General features: G+C 45.2%; 1 long non-coding RNA gene across 1 annotated transcript; it reads left to right on the top strand.

Moving 5' to 3' along the window:
- The first annotated feature begins 73 nt into the window (after positions 1-73).
- On the top strand, positions 74-4,756 carry LOC143517420 (uncharacterized). The gene is made up of 3 exons (XR_013131940.1): positions 74-912; positions 1,273-1,467; positions 1,655-4,756. It is a non-coding gene; the product is annotated as an uncharacterized LOC143517420 (long non-coding RNA).
- Positions 4,757-14,387: the final 9,631 nt, after the last annotated feature.

The following is a 14,387-nucleotide window of genomic DNA, read 5'->3' as shown; positions in this document are numbered from 1 at the left end:
AATGTTCACTTTTTTTCGTGCACAAAATTGCGTTTGCGCTTTAGTAAAACTGCTATGGCTTTTTTGTGGGCGGATGCTCCCCGCCCACATATTCAGATTGAATCGTAACCGTCTGCGGCCGAAAGATTGCGTGGGAACTGTAGTTCGTAACGGTTCAATCGACGACGCGTGCAATTCGTCGAAGGACTACAAGTCCCATGTCCCGGCCCTAAGAGGGACGGGGAAAAAAGTGTAGACGGTCTTATCACGTTCGGTTGACGGGAATGAAGAAGGGCGGTTACTTGTGCGATGTGGGGGTTGGGCAAATGGAAACGGGTGGGGAAAAACCTGACTTATTCCCCGTGTCACACACGCATACTTACGCGCTTATTACAGTGGCTTACCTGGAATATTAACCTCTTCGTACAACAGACGCGTGGTTGTGTTAAAATTCACTCGCATTGTCTGTAACGTTATGAAACATTATCCTCTGCAACGTGCTTTTGTTGTCATTTGTTTGGGCTGGGTTGTAAATATGACGTTGGGTGTTAACAGGCGGTCACCACGCACGTGAAGTAAAACTGCACTTAGGCCGTTTTCACTTAGCTGACTAACTATCGCTAACGTGTATCGGACACGTGCCCCAGAAAAAGTAGCTGGTTGGGTTGTAGCTGAACCAAGGACAGCCAACCACCGTGGAAACTCCCACAGCTATTTTGAAGCGACAAGGCTTTTGGTGAGAGGTTTGTAGGCTTTCTAGAAATAAATGTGAAATCGCTGAAATTGGTGTTTCGTTGTCAAAATGGCCAAATGTGTCAGGGAAGACAATATCATATTGGGACTCGTTTGTAAAATGGTTTCCGAGAATTTAACTTTCTTTATAACGCAAATGTCCCCCTGGCGGTCGTGAAAAGCACTGCATTTTGGTGATAGGTAAGTTCACGTTCATAAATGATGATACGTTCGGCCTATGTGGCTCTTTCACTGTGATTATGATATAGTATTAAGATGCTGATGTAGAAAAAAGTTATTTTTTAAACCTGTATATATTCATTAGGCTATAAACATAACTTATTGTATTACTTAAGAAATTACAAATACCCCCCCCCCCCCCCCACACACACACAAACACACACTCCCTTAATACGGTGCTTAATGACTTATTAAATGCATCATGTAACTTATTACCTACTACATATTTTTTCTACAGTAGGCAATGGCTGGTTCATTGCTTGTCCACAAGGGAGCAGTATATGATTTGAAAATGTTTAATATCATTCGTCACACTTACAGATCCCATCTGCGATTACCTTTCAAAATACGTCCAGTGAAAAACACTCAAACCTGAGAAAGTGTTTGACAGACAGCGTTTCGAGACTAGTGGGTAATTAAAGAACAGCCAAACAGGAGACCCAAGCTGTCCAGCATCATCGCGGGCAAACTGCGAATCACTTAAAGAGTTTGTGATGGTAACAGTAACTTACACAGGTACTGCTTTCCCCACATGAACATGGACACCTAATAACCATGATGTACACAAACATATTTGCACAAAAGCATAAAGATCCCTAATCACATTTGTCTTTTTAACATGATTCTATTGCATTTCAATATAAAAACAAGACTAGCTGGGAACAGTGTATATCTCAGAAGACCTATCTTATCTGCTCCACAGACTAACAAAGCGATGGAAGGATGGATTGATGGACAGACAGACAGATGGCTGGATGGATGATGTTGCCCAGAAGCAATATACATCAGTAGACACTACCCGAATTTGGTGGAAGCTTTTATGAATGTGTGCGTATGTGATGTTGTCACATCATACATTATTGTTATAAGTGTCTGTTAAGTATGTTAAAGAACTGGCATGCTCCTGTGAGCATGTGTTGTTTGTGTGTGTGTGTGTGTGCATGAGTGTGTATGCGTGTGTGCGCGCGTGTCAGGCGTCTCTGTGTCTCTATATCCCACGGGTGAGACTAGAGGTGATTTATTACCACTGATGTGAGAGAGTGCTTTTGGCACGCTGCTTTGTTGCTCATAAAGTGAGTATGTTCTGTGTAGCAGGGAGGTGTTGACAGGAGAACACAAACTTGTTTTTATTAACCCCTCATCCGCCAAACAAGACCTGAGACGTGCGTGCGTGCACTCTGCATACATGCAGGTGATCTTGTCAGCAGGTGGATAAATAGATTTTAAGGCACAGTAAGAAAATTCACTCAGAAATGTGGTGCAGGTTTGGTGTTTTATTCATGTCTCTCTCTCTCTCTCTCTCTCTCTCTCTCTCTCTCACACACACACGCACACATACTCTATCTTTCTTTCTCCCTTCCTGACTGTGTTTTTTTGTTTCTCCTCACTAGCTTTCATCGCTGTGTGTGAGTAAAAGCACAGGGTATATGATGTAACAGACATGCTATGTCTTTGTCATGTCCCTCAGGCTAGAGCCAAATTGTTTATCTGACATTAAAACCAGAAATAGAGAGTCAGAGTGTGTGTGTAAGAGTTTGAGTGTGTGTGTGTGTGTGTGTGTGTGTGTGTGTGTGTGTGTGTGTGTGTCAGAGAGAGAGAGAGAGTATCAGAGCTGAAGGGTCAAAGCAAGCGCTAACAGGATGTTAAAAGTTAAGTCCCTGGGCGATTAAACAGAAGAATGCGTACATCATGATTTATTAGGAAATAACATTTCCTTAACTGGAAACCATCAATCCCAACTACTCCAAAAGGGAGAAAACTGGCAGAATATCGTCGCTCTGTACCAGTCTGTGCTGCACATTCCTCAGCTTGTCATAACGTCACTTAACTATCTGCATCATCCGTCTACCGCCTGTTCAACAGTTGTGTCCTCTTTGCTCGTGTTAAATGCCACAGTGGCACAGATATAAAACAACATGAATAGCACGAATGTCCTGCACCTTGGGTGTTTTGAACGGCTGCCACCAAGGAGTGGACCAGCGAGCTCCACCAGAATGAGCGCCGTGCACAGTCACACTCTTCTGCCTCCCTTTAGGTACTAAATAACATTTATTCACTGCTATCAAAGTGCGGTTGTAATAAAAAAGCAGTTGCTGAAAGCGATTGGTTAAATGTAATGTATACAATTTATTCATTTGTTGTTAATATTTAGAGTTGTTGGTATTTTTATGAATCTGAATGGTATTAGGCTTTGATAATGTTTGGCCTAAGGGGGTGTGTGTGTGTGTGTGTGTGTGTGTGTGTGTGTGCGCGCGCGCACCCATAGTATGAGATGTTGTTAAGCTTTGACAATAGTACTTGTAGTTGATAATTTAGCTGTCTGGCTGTCCCTGAATATAGGTTTGTGTGAGGAGTGGTTTATTTCTCATCTTACTTCAGTGTCTTATGTAATGTAACCACTACCTTTTAACACGGAGTTACACACATGCAGACAGAGAGCCCCCTGAATATATAGACTGAATATATAGACTACTCTGACAGGTATTTTGGATACAAGACTACAGAACTCAGCATGATTTGTATGGCTTGCTTTCTCATTTTCTCTAACACAAACTTTTACTCTGTGTCAACACGTCCTAACTACACAGATTACACTATCTTTAGAGTCAATTTCCATATAGTAAAACAACAGAGGCAAATCTCTGTCATCACTGTTATCGTGCCATCATGCTCTGATCCTATTTTAGGCACCATCCACTTCAAAGTTCTAATTACATAAGTCACTCTATCTTAAGGGTCAATCTTTATACAGTCAAACAACAGAGGCAAAGCTGTCAAAACTGTTATCATGTTATTGATACTCTGATCCCATCCATCCATCCATCCATCAATGCACACATACATTCATATAAACATATATACATACTGTACATTCTGTCCTGTTTTTGTGAAAACAATGTGTACATCATTGCAATTCTGAATATTTCTACATCTTTTCAAACAGTACACTGCAGTTACTCACCTGGAATTCTTTGAATTTTACCATCTCTCATTTAATATGCTGAACTAAATGTAAAGTTTTTACAGACTAACTGAAAGATTGTTTTATCTTCTAAACGGGTAGATTATGCTCGTTTTTCCTCTTCTGTTCGATTAGCATGGCTAGAGAGAGGAATGGCTACGACAGAGCCACACAACTCCATATGAGTGCATGTCTGTCACGGCTGCTTCTGCTGTTGACACATTTTCAGGTGTAACCATCTTGGTTGAATCCCAAACTTGAGTCTTGTCATGGCAGTTTCCCCCTCCTGGCATGGCGGTTTCCATGGTGAGTGCATCATGTGTTCTATGTTTTTGTTATCATTTTAGTTCTTTCTCCGCCTTGTCACATGTTTGTGCTCCCTGCCCCTTAGGTTCATCACCTGTGTCTTGTTAGTCTGGTTATTCGTACCCTTGTGTTTTATTTTCTTTGTTCAGAATCTCTGGTCTAGTTAATGTAGTTTTCTTTTATTCCTGGTTTTTGGAATATTCTTTTTTGTTACTGTCCAATGTGATCCTACCTAGTTGTTTTCCACCTGGGCCTGTCTCACCTGGGTCTGTCACTCCTCGTCCTAACTAACTTAGCCCTGTCGCACCTGGTCCTGTCGCACCTGGTCCTGTCCCACCTGGCCATGTCTCTCCTGGTCGTGTCTCACCAGGTCCTGTCTCACCTAATCGTGTCTCACCTGGGTCTGTCCTTTCTTGTCCTACCATAATGAAATAATGAATAACTTGATCTTAGTGACTTAATCTTAATAACTTAAAGTTTTTTGGCCATTGCAATTGCATCATACCTCACATCAGTGCTCATTATATATTTTCCCCCTCTTTCAAATAAATAAGCTTTGCTAGCACCACTGGTCTTACACTCTCGTGTCTCTAAACCAGTTTAATCTGCCTCTTTTGCCCCTTTTCCAGGACTCAGGGCCCTCAATAAATTCCATGTTGACCTTGTAAGGTGAAGTACTTTATTTTAGGATCAAACAAGCAGAGTACCATTAAGGAGTCCAGTGTGCAGCTGAAAGCTTCCTCCTGGTCTCCCATTAGAGCACCTCACATTGGGTGAGGCCCCGTTTTGCCCCCAGGTGAGGGCCTGATTGGTTAATCACCTCAGGAACTGAGCGGGCCCGCAGACACTTTTCTCAGTGGGCTGAGCCCAAAGGGGAGGAAAGAGAAAGAGAATGATTGTGCAGTGTGATAGCATGGCGCTCTGACTGAAGTGGCAACTATAACAGTCTTATTGAACTCACCAGTTTGACAAATCAGTCTTGTTTTGACTGATTTGTTACATTTTGTTATATCACATTTATTACATTTGGTTCTCCTATTACCGTTAGACTATAAGAAAGCACTGGCAAATGAATTAGAGTCAGAACTGTGGTTTTGATTCTGGCTGAAACTGTGGGAACCTTCTGGTACCTTCCAGACAATCAGTGTTCTTCACAGTGAGTTAATGGTGTCTGACTGGAGTCCAGCATGTGCGCAGGTCCTGGCCCTGGGAATGGCACCTTCCCACCTCTGGACCTCCTGTTGCGGTGAGACCCAATCTGGTGTCGGGAGAGCTGGACGAGTATGCAAGTCACAAAAACAATGGGGCTCTTTCACCAGCTAAAATGCCCATTGTGATGCTAAAGTGGGGAAAAAGCATCGGCTAATTACACGGTATTCACAAGACACCTTAAGGTCTTTGTGTGCCTGGCCAGGATGGATTGTGTTGGGGGGGGGGGGGGGTATTTTACAACAGTCATCTGAACCTGTTCCACTTCAAAAGAAAGAGAGAGAGAGAGAGGGTTGGCCTTTAGACCTCGTTCTGAAGTTCGCGTGGTGAAGGAGCCCGAGGGATCTCTTTACCCTCGTAGTTAACACTCAAGAGAAGGCATGTTCTATATGAAAACAACTTCCTTCTTCCCCCTTTTCTCTGTATTCTTCATTTGCAGACATTTTTAGATTAATGTTACCTCAGCAATCACTGGAGTTCCTCTGGTCATACGTTCCTCTCTTTGCTGGCGGCCATGTTTGCTGGTGGGAGTTAGCCTCACCAGCTTTACCAATCCATCTTAAAGTCATTCCTTCCGTTGAGGGAGTTTAACTTTGACCACCTGCAATGTCTGACTCATCCAGGAAGCACAGAATGAGTCAAAATAAATAATCAGCAAGGAGAACCATCATATCTTACAATGTCCATCATCTAAAATAAACTTTACTGAACAGAAATGGGTAGAGCATAAAAAGAGGGATGGAGTAATTGAGGGAAAGAATAGGAGGGCTCAGGTCATGTACCTTGTGCCTACTAAATAACTACAAGGACCTTACAGGCTCCTCAGGCAGTAGCCCTTGCCCTGTTGGCCTTGTTTTGTTGAGTATTACAGGTCAACGGTGTCCTAAGGCATTGAGAGTGGAGTCTGCTCTCGGAGGACGGGTCCCAAGACGAAGCAGAGGTAAGATCACAGGTCAACCACAGGTCTGAGGTTCCAATGGTGTCAGAGGGGTCAAAAATGTCTGGATATCACAAGTGTTGAAATTTAGGCAAAACCATCTGTGCACGTCCCTTTACCCTCATAAGCGCAACATTTTCCCCTTCTGCCTCTGTGAAAACCATTGCTAAATCAGAACACAAGAAATTACAGAAAACCAAAATATAAGGCAAAATAACTTCTGGATTGAATCGACATGTGTAGACTATTATAAAGGCACAGTTGCCCTTCTTACAGTCATCAGATAAACACAAACGTGCCAGGAAACCAGCAAATTGAGTTGCATTTGAAAGAGTTCAGAAAGGCTTTGAAGATGCTCCAGGTTAGTGATCTAGCTCACCTGAAAGCATGAGAGAGAGAGGTAGAGAGAGCGAGAAAGAAGACCGAGAGAAAGAGAGAGAACACATGAAGGGCATTTTACAGGAGCAGTAAGTGGTGGGTGCAGCACACATCATAAAGATTGATGTGAAGATAAAGCTAGTCGGAGAGAGAGGGGGAGCTACAGAGAGTGCGGGAGGAAAAACCCGTCCTCTCTGCATTAAGTGGTGTACAGGAATTGGCTTGCCCGGCAGGGCTGTGGAAAATAACCCAGACGCCAGTCCCCCAACACCACCCCACACCCCATATCTCCACCCCAACCCCACTGTGCATCTGGTTGCAAACTCCAGGTGCCCACAGGCTATCGGGTGGCGCTGAGCAGGCCGCCAGCCCGACCAGAGTGCGTTTTTGCCCGCCGCACAGACAACAGTGGCACACGTGGCACACGTGATGCACTCTTCCCAGGCCTCCCTTGCTGACGTGGACCGAGGCGACACGAGCGGCTTCTGAGACACGGACCGTCTGAGTAAATACCTCTGCAGTTTTACGGGCTCTTTGAGGATGTTTCAGAGGGCCACATGGCAGGATGGGACTAGCCCAGAGATCTGAGATCTAGGCTTCAGTTTAGTGCTATGGTTAGTAATGCTCAATAACTAGATTACGAGCTTAAGCAGAAGTTCATGTGTTAAAATATAAGCTTTGTGTCAGTATGCCTGCCTGGATTAGGATGGGTTAGTGTTAACTTTAGCTAATGGCTAACCCATCTCAAATGAACTGGAAAGTCACTAAAGTCTGAATGTTAAATACAAGGTAATATTATGAAACATAATTTTATATTTCTGTGCATGATGGGGCATGTGAGATTTTGAACTTACGACTTCCTTTACCGAGGGCAGTGAAATAAAGTCCAGTAGCAAATTCCAAAGGTTTTCTCCTGGACTTGTTAGGTTTGTCTTTTAAAGTGTTTCGCTTGTAAAGCCATCATTTTGACTTCACACTTCTGCTCACTGCTGCATGTCGGACCATGACAAACCCACAATGGAGCTTCTGAGTGGCTGTTCTATTCCGAGCTGTTTTTTTAAGGGAATATCACTCAGTGCTGGTTATTAGGAGTGTGTATTAAAATTGGTGGATGTCAGTCCAAGAGCAGTTATGTCAATACGTGTGCCATGATTACGGGGGGGGGGGGGGGGGGGGCTGTGTCTTCATGCTGACTTCATCAATGAGCCTGGTGTGTTTGCTGAGGAAGGCCCTGAGAGAATTACTGCTGTCCCACTTCAAACACACACACAGACAGTAAATCAGAGCCAAGCTACACTCTCTCATCAAAACCCTGACCCTCCTTCAGTTCATACTGCTGCCTCTCTTTATCTTTCTGTGTCTGCTGTCCTTTCCCTCTTTCTCTCTCTCTATCTGTCTCACTTCCTCCCTCCTCTCTCTCTTTCTCTCTCTCTCTCTCTCTCTTTATATTTCTTTATTTTTTTACTTTCTCTCCACTTCTCTTACATTTCTCTATGATCTGCTTCACAATACAGCCAGGAAGACTCTAACCTCTAATTTCCAGATGTGTTTATAGATAAAGTACCTGGTTGACCACAGATACAACCCTAAAGGCGTTCTTATAATAACAGGCAGTTCATTATAAAACACGCATAGGAGTAAACATATTTTTGTAAATTGAAAACACAGGGGAAAAATTATTAGATTTTTAAAATGTGGTTTCAACAAAGTAGCTATGCAAATCAAAGTAAAACATTGCCATGTGGAGGTACAGAAATATAATCCTGTCTTAGCGTGTGTGTTAACCGTTGATAAACATAATTGTAAAAGTGAGGTTAAAGTTAAGTGTCGCAGTAATGCATGTGCATAAAGACTAGGCTACTCGGCTATTTGAATGGTTAGTAATGGACCAGAAGATAAAGTGTTCCGTATTCATCACTACAGTAAACATTTGTTTCCGCACTTATAGGTGTTTGATGTACACGCAGTTTTAGGTGCTTTTTTTAAACGAGCGATAAAACGGTCTCGGTAAATCTGCTTTTGTTAGGGTGGCGCTGCCGTGCGGTGTCGTTGTGGAGTGGGTCGGGATGGATGGGCGGCGACCTCTGCTCTGCGCCTTCATCCGTCTCTCGTGGCTGACCGTCGCCCCGGTCCGAGCCCCCAAGTTGATTTATCACGGGGGGGAGGGGGACCCAATGGGCTTTTGATGAAATTGTTGGAGGGATCCGGAGCGATAAATTCCCATCTATACATCTAGGTCGTCGGCTGCTCTCCTGTTGTCATCAATAACCCTCGCGACATCACGCTACTGCAGAGTCATAACTTTGCACAGCTGGGGAGTGGGAGCTGGCCATGTACATAAACAGAGAGAGAGAGAGAGAGGCAGTGAGTAAAACCGTTACCCCACCCCCACCCCATTATAATCCCATTATAAAAATGAAATTTAAACAGTTAAACGTTACTATAAGTAGTTCCTGTGATATTGCTTGTATTGCTTGCCTTGTAGAGGCAACATTTTAAACACAAAAACCACTTTTGCCTCCTGACTCTCTGAAGTCTGAAAAATTGTACCACTCTGAAAAGAGCCGTTATCACCACTGCAACGACTTTGGTGTTAGTTTATTCATTACTTTATGGATGCTAATTCATTACTCATTATATACATGTGAAGAAGAGCCCACGTCTGCAGTGTACTATAGATATAGAGTTAGTAAAAATTGCAGGTTTCCAGAGAACAGGATATTTTGGACAGAAGTCCTTTATCAGCTCTGCAAGCAAAGTGTGTGTGAGTGTGGGTGTGTGTGGGTGTGTGTGTGTGTGTGTGTGTGTGTGTGTGTGAGTCATTCAAATGTCAAATTGTTCAAATGTCACTCCCATGACATTTTTCATCCAAACTCTCCTCAAACCTAAAAGTACATTGTACATTGTCAAATTTTATCTTTTTAAATTTCTTTTTGAAAACGGTTCAGTTAAATTAGATTAAAGATGTGTTTGTTTCTCATGACGACGGTCTTGTCTAAGACAAATGGAGCTGGCGGTGGATCTTGCTGCATTGTAGGCCCGTGTGGGTTGGCTTCAGACTAATAGGCGCTTTAGTGATTCGGTTAAATTGACTGGAAAAATGCTACCGCGATTTTATGCAAATTGAAACTGGGCTAATTGTTAATAAATTCCAAAAAGCCTACGTAAAGGGGGTTTCTTTTTTATTCCCCATCAATTTTCATGTGGAATGAATTTTAGATTTATCCTTTTTAAAAAAGTGCAAGTGATTATTCATATTGCAGTGATGTGGTTCTGAACTGAGAACAGGGAGAAAGAAGGTGTTAAGGTTTAGGCTCTAAGGCTCAGCTGTGTTAATTTGATGAGGGGTCCCATCTAAGTAAACTAATGGGTTCTTCTTCTTCTTGGGTCTTGGGAGTGTTTAAGAAAAGGAGTGATGAGATGAATGGTAGGATGCAGAGTGCAGGTGGGTTTCGTAGGAAGGGGCGTGTGTGTGTGTGTGTGTGTGTGTGTGTGTGTGTGTGTGTGTGTGGCTAAAAGCCAAAATAACAGAGAAGAGAGAACAGCACTTGTAATTTTTGATGTGTGTGTGTGTGTGTGCGTGTGTGTGTGTGTGTGTGTGTGTGTGTGTGTGTGTGTGTGTGTGCGCGTGCGTGCGTGCGTGCGTGCGTGCGTGCGTGCGTGCGCGCGCGTGCGTGCGTGCGTGCGTGCGTGCGTGCGTGTGTGTGTGTGTGTGTGTGTGTGTGTGTGTGTGTGTGTGTGTGTGTGTGTGTGTGTGTGTGCGTGCGTGCGCATGAGTGTGTGTGAAATAGCACAGCAGAAATTAGCCTCACATTTCGCGCCACTCAGCCATGGAGCCCCGCACCTCTGTGGGGTTGGGAGCTCCGTTCCCCCCCACCCTGTCACCGAGGCACGGGCACAAAGGCACAGATTAGAGGCTCCACAGCCGTCCTTTCACGGAGCCCTCTGGGGCCGCAGCCTGACTGAGAGCCCAGCTGTGCGGGGTTAATGACAGCTGAGACACCCTGCCAGGATCCGTGTGCCTTAACTTTACCTCAGCTTCCAGGAAGGAAGTTAGAGATAGATGAAAGGTGGGAGGAGTAGGAGAGAGGGAAGGAGAGAGAAACAGAGATGGGTGGAGAGAGAAAGAGAGCTGGGTGGAGAGCCTTAGAGATGGGCTGTAAACTCATCCTGAAAGCAAGTGTGAAGGAGTAGTCTCGGTCATTTAATCTCTCTCTGACTATCAATACTGCTACTACTACTAATAATAATAATAAATAATACTACTAATATTACTACTAATATTAATCTTTTTTAAAACAAGGTTTGCAAAATTCGTAAAATAAATAATAATAATAATAAAATAAATAAATAGAAAAATAAAGTGAAACTGTCACTAAAAATGTTACAGTCTCTGACTGGATGTAAAAATGTAGTGTGCTGATTGTAAAGTGCCCTTGGGTACTGAGAAAGGCGTTATATAAGTGTAACTTCATATCATAGCGTATCATAATTAGAAGCTAATTGGAACAGTTGGGTCTTAATCTTCCTTACAGATTGTCAAGGGCCCTCAGGTCATTCAGAGGGGAATTCCAGAGCTTAGCACTAAAGCAGAGGCTGCTTGCTCAAACAGTCCTGACAAGCTGACCAGCAGCGTCCTGTTGGGGATCCTAAGAGGGAATGTAAGTGGAAATCTAAGAATACTCCTCCGAATCAATTCACTAAGGTCCAATGAGGTGACACGAAGGAAACATTTGAAGGACAACAGTGCTGGAATATTCATGGTGAGAGACGCAGATAGCCAGCGTAGGTGCCAGACGTCTTGTTGCAGTGTCCTGTACTCTCCGCCTGCTACATACGGACGTCTATAATATCCCAATACGTAGAGCGAATGGAGAGGACAGTCTACCTCAACCGACAGTTAGCTCTACAAACGCAAAACAAGTTCAAACATGCTTGGAATTAATGACTGCAACATAATATGTATGCTGAGGTGGGTCTGGTGCCAGGAAAGGCCGGCTCAGTTTCTTAACCAATAATACCAATAGTAATGTCCTGTAGTAATATCTTATAATAGTGATAAAGTATGAGGCTTTCAGAGAAACATTTCAGAGAAGCATTTCAATCATGCAAAAAGGAGGCCTGCCTTGTGTACTATACTGACGTACACTTTTTATAACCTAATCTTTAACTACACACACACACACACGGGAATCATCTGAATAAAGGCTTGGGAGCTCTTCAGCAGGAACTGAGATTACTTAACAACCGTCAGTCTGGAAAGAACCATCTGCTAATTCAATTAGCCAGCAGTGCGGTCTCTCTCCACAGCCCTCAGGAGGTGCCGTCAAGTGGCTTAACGACACCGCCACGAACATGACAGATATCAACACAGTGTGTGTGTTGTGTCTACAAAACATTTCAACGTATTTCACTGATACGTAGATTTTTATCACTGCATCAGTTCATTTTGACACCTCTATGGATTGAATATGTGAGGGTGGGAAGATGCACTGTTCACAGTAAAAGATTTAATATTCTGAGATACAGTGAAACTTCACTCATAGGTCTGTGATCTCACCCCCCCCCCCCAAAAAAAAAAAAACCCACACAAAAGCACAAAGGCAGGGTAATTTGGCTGAGCCAACTTTTTGTGTCTTTTGCAGAGACTGCAGTTAGTACTGAGCTCAGTAATGAAAAAAAATCCACCGGGTCATATTCGCTGCTTCTTTGTCATTTTAGGACCTTTTGCAGAACATCAACACTGGAGGGTCCAAACTGGGATTAAAGAGTTAAGAATCTCAGAGTTTATGAGACAAGTCACGTGTGTGTGGGGCGTGTGGCAGCTCACTCGATGATGAGGAGGATGAGGGGGAGGAAGAGCAGGCCCGCTGGGTTGGAGGGATGGGGAACTGCTCTCGGACCAGTCCATAATTACCCTCCCCATCCCCGCTCTCTGTGTCATCCCGACAGGGCCTTTGGGCTTCATATAAACCCTATTCAGACCACACAACAGAATAACACCCGGGACGCAACAGGGCCCCTTTTACTGCCCCTCTTTGTGTGGCTGCAGTGAAATGAGTCACTCTCTCTCTCTCTCTCTCTCTCTCTCTCTCTCTCTCCTCTCTCTCTCTCTCTCTCTCTCTCTCTCTCCCTCGAAGTGATTACCATACATATCCATATGAACAGTCAGGCCAGGCCTAAGCAGCTGTCCTCAGAAGTGCCGTCGAGAAGCAGAGAAAGGCCTCTGAATCCTTAAGCAGAGAACAACGGGGAACGCTTGAAGAGCCGGCTCTCTCCCTCCGACGCTCTGTCATCATTGATATACTGTCCTGTGTACGCGCTTCTTTCAGCCCCAGAAGGCCAGAGGTGGGCGCGGGGCCACGGCGAGGCCGAAGCCCCGGTCGCCCCTCGCTGCTGAAGGCCAAAGGGTCTGCGGGGTGTGCGGTGGCCTCCGTGAAACTGAGCCGCGTCTACATACAGCTCAGTGCCATCTGAACACGCGCAAGGAGCCGGCGAACGTCGCTTCAGCGGCGTGAGATTCCACGTCCCGGCCGGCACACTCAGGCTGCAAATCTGTTTCTGCACTCGGAGCTGTCAGCCTCCGCACCCACCACGTCCCACCATCGCCACCCCCCTTTACCCCGCTGACCCCCTGCTGGACGGCCCCCGACGGCCCCCACGCTGGAGGAGATGAATGGGGAGCTCGGTGGGGCAGAGCAGGCTAGTTTGTTGCCTCGCGGGCGACCTTCTATTCACTCGGCCCCCGTGGAGAAGGAGGAGAGGGAGAGTGATGGATAAATTCTCTCAGGCCATCCCTTTTGCCCCGCTTTTATTGGACCCCCTCGGAGTCGGTGACCCATTACACGGAAAGCACTGGGTCCCGTTTCGGTACCGCAGCTGAGCCCAACGGCACCGGGGCTCAATCATAGACGGACACTTCTCATTCAGCCAGTGCTGCCAGAGCTTAGCTAACTAACAGTCAGTGGAGAACTTACTGCTCTGTTATCTATACACCTGCCTTTCATTGTATCTATCCATCCATCCATCCATCCATCCATCCATCCATCCATCCATCCATCAATCCATCCATCCTCAGCTCTCTTGCCCTCTTCATCAACGGCCTTTCTTTCAGCTCACTAATCCTTCCTGGTCCCTCCCCCCCTCTCTCTTTGTGGACTCTCTCTCTCTTTGTGGACTCTCTCTCTCTTTCTCTCCTGCCATCTCGCACTGTGTGCCTCTCCTTTCTTCTGCTCCTCTGCTCTGGGTGCACCTCTCCTAATCCCACTTGTTGCTTCCTGTCGGAGGAGGCGTGTGCCCCAGGGCAGGCGGGCACCGGAAGCCTCTCTGGCACTGGTGGACTGCCACTCGCTGTGTTTTCAGACGTGACTCACATTCACTGGAGAGAGAGAGAGAGAGAGAGAGAGAGAGAGAGGAGGAGGAGAGAGAGGGAGAGGAGGAAGGTATGGGTGGTTGACTTCTTGAGCCTATTTTCCCCATGTTAATGCCATTAAAAGAGTAGCTGAGCGATTAGCAGAGCGAGAGGGTCCAGGACCCCCTCCAGTGTGAGCAGCTACAGTGGAGGAGCACACAGGACTCACAAAGCAGCGCTCGGCAGCCACGGAGCGCTTGTGCACTCTCAACCACGCTCCATGGAGACTCCAG

The sequence above is a fragment of the Brachyhypopomus gauderio genome, chromosome 6 (assembly GCF_052324685.1).
Source record: "Brachyhypopomus gauderio isolate BG-103 chromosome 6, BGAUD_0.2, whole genome shotgun sequence".
Taxonomy (NCBI): domain Eukaryota; kingdom Metazoa; phylum Chordata; class Actinopteri; order Gymnotiformes; family Hypopomidae; genus Brachyhypopomus; species Brachyhypopomus gauderio.
This window is presented reverse-complemented; position numbering and strand designations above follow the sequence as displayed.